Here is a 6000-nt window from a genome sequence, read left to right as displayed (position 1 = left end):
AAAGCTTTGATAGTGGTGGGGGAAGGAGAGGAGGGACAGGTAGGTGATAATAGTGGAAAATTCCCTAACTTAGTATATAGCTGGAGGATAAAACTGACTCACATGTGTCTTAGCCCATAACGTTACCTAAGCAAAAATTCCCTTTGTTTCCAAAAGTTGCTTGTAACTGGTTAGCAATACGTATGCAAGAGAATATGATTTTATTTTTCTACTTGTTAATACTGTCTAATGCTACTCTTGGGAAGGGGAACTTAAAGAATTAGATTCAAATAAACTCATTACTGCAATAAATGAAGGAGGACTGAAAATAACAGAAACACTTGAACGTATACTGCCCTTGGCAAGAATCTAGCACACATTCCTATTGCTGGTATTGCTAGGTAAACATTTTCTGGGAATCATGTTGTAATCATGGCATACGAACTAAGGCTAATGAGGGGCTAGTGTGGGTTGTACAGAAAAAGTCTAAGCTCAACACTTTTCAAGAAATGATACTGGAGGTAATTGGTGGATGTGACTGTAATTGGAGGTCCAACACCTCCTTTTGTGGCCGCAGCAGTATTTATGTTACTTACACGTCAAACTTCCTGTTGGAGGCCTGTGCAATTTGTGAGCACAAAATCATGCCAGAAAGCCACACACATGGAGGTACAATCTGCCAGGCAGTTTGAGATATGATCCATTTGATTACTTTTCTAACCAGTAACCCTGAGATAATGCAATTGGGAAGGTGGTGAGACAGAAAGAACAGCAGGAAGTTACTCCGTAGTCTTGAAAAGGCCAAGCATTTCACGCCAGGAATACAGCTGTCTTTGCTGTGGTGTTCTGCTCTCTCCCTTTGCAGTCTATAAGCCACGTTCTGGTTTTCCTCAGAGAAATTTCTAGTAGTTCTGCTGAAATCAACTGCGAGTGTGACTTTGTTCCAGTGTGCACACCAGCAGAGCTTGGCCAGAGGTAATTAGAAAGAAAGAAGTTCCCAAGAAGACTCCAGGAGCATGTATTCACTTCACACACAGGAGCAGAACAGTTTGCAAATGGTGGAGCTTATTTTTTTTTTCACAGATACCCACTCCATTGCCACACAATGAGAGAGGGAATATGCATTTATTTTTGGAACTAAGGAGCATTAAAATTTCCTCTTGCTTGCCAACTAGTAACATTGCCCATATGTTTGCACACAGATTATTCCTGAGCTGTGTAGCAGTCTAAATTTCCCTTCCCTTGCTCCTCCTTGTGTATACTACAGGGATTTACAGTCTCAGAAACACTAAGAAGGATACAGCATTTTCTGCTACTATCTACTGGGGCTATCATCCCCATGTTTAGCTAACTATGACATGTTTTCTGGACTGGGTGATTTGATGCTTTGAATTAATTTTTGGAAAATTCTCTTTCTTTGTTGCTTTAAGACCAAATGATATAGTTATGAGTGTGACTTTCTTCTTCCTCTGTTCATTTAAGGGCCCCCAGTGGTGCCAGGTAATTCAAGTTTATTTTTCCTTGAATGAAGCTGGAATCTCTCACTAGCTGGGAGTGATTCTGTAAGATGCTCATCAACTTCTGGAAGCACTGAGTGCCTTTCCATTGACCGCAGTCTCCAATAGCACGTTGGTCTTCCATGGTGTTTTGCAGTTTGCACATTGTATAATACACAGCAATGAGAAAACAAAGCTAAGAGAAGTGGGGTTTTTTTTTCTGGTTGTTTTACTGGGCCAAACAGTGCCATTGCAGAGTGGTAAAGCCTTACTCTTGATTTGTGCTGCAGTCTACCACTGGTTAATACTGCTGTAAATGGATATCCAGATATTCAGGCTGGGAAGTTGAAGACAGCTGGATGTAATGTTGGCCACATCACTTCTTTGTGTACGGCGGCTACACAAATTGCTGTGCCTCAACCATGTTACTTTTTTGAGCTGCCAGGAGAACCTGTGTCCTTGCTAGATCTAATCCTGTTCTGGTTTACACTTGTGCCCTTCAATAGGTCTGTGCGAGTAAAATACAAATGTGACCCTGTTTCTATGAATACCAGCAAAAATTCTGGATACTAAGCAATAAGGACATTTAAGCAAATTAATGAAAAATCACTACAGAATACTGATTGCTCTTGCCATCAGGACTTGTTGGCTGGTGCATGGAGATTTCTAGGGAAACTGGGTGCATCTACACGAGATACTTTACTGAGCATCACACTAACCTGATGTGCAGTAAATTGTAAGTGTCCATATGTGTGCAATTACTGTGCAGTAAATTAGTCTAATGCATGATTTTCTAGTACCTGTAAATACAGATACTAGAAATTGGAGTATTAAACTAAAGTGCTGAAGCGCATGTGTTGATGCTGTCTGGGAGCAAATTGTTCCTGTTCAGCCTAGGCAGCAGGGGGCCACAGGGGGCTGGGAGAGCTGTCCAAACTGTCCCAATCTCCATGTGGCTGGAGAGCTCTCCCCGACCCTGTAGAGACTGGGACCAGCCCCTATGCTCCCTGCCAGCCTGGGGCTGGCACCCAGAGGAGCCTGGAGCTTCCCTTGACTGCTGCAGGGGGGCAGAGCAGGGGAAGAGCAGCCTTAAACTGAACTGTTGGGAGCAAATTTGCTCCCAATGTGCACTCGTTCACATGTGTGTGGGGCCCAGTTTACTGTGCAGAAAATTCCAGCACATTAATTGCATGTTTAGACACACTCTCTGAGTATCTCTTATCAGTAGCTGCTTATGTATAGTGATAAGCTTCCATAAAAGCATGGCAGGAAAGTAGGGAGCTAATGGCTATACTTAAAATAAAAAATGTTAAGGAAGATACATTATGCACTGCAGAAATTAGTGTTTGGTTATGGGGAAAATACATATTTTTTTTGTTTGACTGGGCTATCTCAGTTTTAGCTTTAAAGGTAAAGTAAAGCTACTGGCATGAAACTCCCGGAATATTTTGCTTTTATGAAATCTTCATGCTGAGTATGAAAAATGCATGAGCACTTCTTAAGTGCCACTGTCTACTGAGCTCTTCATGGTTGCAATGCATTTACTGTTGCTGTTACGTAGTTAAAAAAAAAATTTTTTTGAATTTCACATAACGTGCCCTTCATATTATGTGTGTAACACCCACGGGCACACTTTGGTTGTGTATTGTGGGTTTTGTGTGTGTATGTTTTTATGTAGGCAAGATGGCCCCTGTTGTTCTGGCCACGTGCTCAGCACACAGCAAGCTGGAGCCTGTATCTGGGGAAAATATGTAAAACCCTCTGGCTTCATTGGGCTGAGTATTGAACCAAAAGATCTCATGGGGATCAATAAGGAGAAGTGCAAAGTCCTGCGCTTGGCCTGAGGAAGCAGAGGATGCTTCAGGCAGATTGGGTGGGAGAAAGACCAAAATCTGGCTCTCCTTGATTGGACAAGGCTTGGATGATGTCACACCAGGTATAGAAGAACAACTCACTATGGTTCTCTGACCATTTCTCTTAGGGCTGCTAAAAACTGCACAGCTGCATTAGGAGCCAGAAAACCTGTTCTCCACAGCTAGGGTTGGCTTTGCCCCCATGACATTAACCCATTTAAGAAAAAAAAGCTGCAGCTCCTGGCTTGGTGTTCACTGGCTCCAGGGCAGGAGCTGGGGCTGGGGCCAGGAGAGCCAGGCCAGCTGCAGAGCGGGATGGAGGCAGCAGCCCTGGCTCTGGTGCTGAGGGTGCTGCAGCCGGTGCAGCCTGCCCTGGAGGGCCACCTGCAGTGCAGGGCAGCCGAGGTGAGGGCTGTGCCAGGTGGGCTGGGCTGCGGGATGCCCTTGTGGTGGGGGGCCCTGAGCTGAGCTGGGCCACAGTGCCTGGCAGTCTTGCAGGGCGGGTGCTAGGCAGCACCTCTGCTGCAGCCCTCAGAGCCAGTAGTGGGGCTCACCTGCCACTGACCTGTCCTGCAGGGTGCTGCCAGCCCCTGCCAGGGGCCAGGTTGGCATCTCCTGTGCCCCGCAGGTGGCTCTGGAATGGGGGGGGGGTGATGTTGAAGTGCGGGGCCCCCAAAAGCGTGGGGTCCAGGGCAGTTGCCCTGATTTGCCATACGCTAGGGACAGTCTTGCATGGGGGTATTAATTCCTGGAGCAAACTGCCCAGGAAAGGGTCCTGGCAGTTACTGGCCCCTGTGTTTCGGAGTTGTAGTGTCTCAGAATTGTGGTATTGCTGAGACTGGATGTCCAGGCTACCACCATAGGCCTGAGCCCTTTTTGCTGTTTCACAGCTATTGCATTTACTGTAGCTGTGTGGCTGAACCTCAGCCATACGTTTAGCTGGTAGATTTGTGCCAGGATAAAGCCTGGCACAGTTTGAGCCAGGGTGAGACCTGGCACTACTTGTCTATCCAGTATAGGTCTGGCTGGCTTTTTGCTGCCCAGTTCAGGCCCAGTGAGATAGGCCTGGGCCTCCTTTTGTCCGTTTTTGTAGTTTATGTCCCAACCAAGCGGTGTGGTTGGGCACTAGTTGTAGTTCAGGCCCAAGCCAAGATAGGCTTGACCTTTCCTTTGAGTTCTTTTGCAGTTTTCTGCCCAGCAGAGTTGGGATTGGGACTAGGCATTGGGGTGCAGTATGCTGATGAAATCTGCAGTTAACCCCTCAAAGCCACCATGCAGAAGTGGAGGTTGTACTCTACCACTTCTCCAGGAGCAACAGAGCCTCTTGCAATGCAGAAGGACACATGCTCTCAAGCAGCTCCCCACAGTGCAGTGAACCCAAGGAGCAGCTCATAGGACTCTCTGGTGTAGGCCCCACTCTCTAGACCATCGCTGAAGGGCTGGTATAAGGGTGCAGGGCTCTGGAAATGCCTGTTGGGGAGCCCCAAGTTCCAGACTGCCTAGGTATAGGTAAAGCCTCCCCCAAGGGGGTGCCACCTATAGACTATGCTTTGTAGTAATAGTGTTTTACAATTATATTTAATGTTTTGTTTTGTTTTATTCTTTGTAATAAATGTCAATGTTTGTGTTTATACTCTTTGCAAGGAGGGGGTTTTGTTTATGTGGGACACCTCAGTAATTAATTTAATGTTTATTAATAACAAGTCAGTTCACTGGCAGGACTCTTTGTGAGAATAGTGAATACTCTGAGAAAACAGAAGTCATAAGTATGCACTTGGAAACCTCAGGCAGGAAACAGAAAGAACATCATACAACCTACATGTCCAGTCAGAGCTAACTAGCTCATTGGAATGGTCTGAGTACAGATTTTTAAATAACGGATACAAAGGAAATAGGAAGGCTGCAAGGCAATTTTATTTAGTGGGTTGGTTTTCAGGCTGGGACACATTCTAAAATGATATTTCTATTCCTAACTCTGCACTGGCCCTCTGTATAGTCTATTTATGTCTGCAAAGCACCTAAAGTAAATGTGCTCTTGGCTGGGACCTTTTTTATTACTATAATTTAAACCAAATGATAATTGTTAACTAAATTATTTACTTGGCTATTGTTCTGCAGTACATGAATGTTTAAAGATTCCATAGCGTTCTTTGGATGTCCTTGGCCTAAGTTTCTTCCACCTGCACTTTTCCCCTAAATCTTCTAGTCCATGTTACTAGATACAGAGGGTCTGCTTTGCAACCTTTTCCTTCCCCCACCACTTGTTTTGTCAGATTTTGTCACCTTCACTCTGAACACCATACTCTGCCAGCCATATAAAATTTTCTTTTCTATAAATAACTACAGAATAAATAATACCACTTAAGTAAGAGTGGCAAAATCTGCCTCATTGAAATCAGTGGCAAAGATCACGCTAGCTCTAATGGAAGCAGGACTGGAGCCAGAGTGAATGTTCTTCAGCTAAAGTTCAAAATTCAGAAGGAAGTCTATTGGTTTAACTTGGAAAATGGCAACAGTGGAAATCCTATACCAATGGTTCTCAACCTATTTGGACTCAAGGCACCCTCCATACCTTTTGTGAGTTGAGTAGCATCCAATTTCAAAAACTAGTTTATATATTCCAGTACTTAACACTAGTGGAAGGGCTGGGCAGTAGGGCTGGGGCATCAGCG

Source organism: Gavialis gangeticus, unplaced genomic scaffold, assembly GCF_001723915.1.
Source record: "Gavialis gangeticus isolate Ggan-Ray unplaced genomic scaffold, GavGan_comp1, whole genome shotgun sequence".
Classification (NCBI taxonomy): domain Eukaryota; kingdom Metazoa; phylum Chordata; order Crocodylia; family Gavialidae; genus Gavialis; species Gavialis gangeticus.
This window is presented reverse-complemented; position numbering follows the sequence as displayed.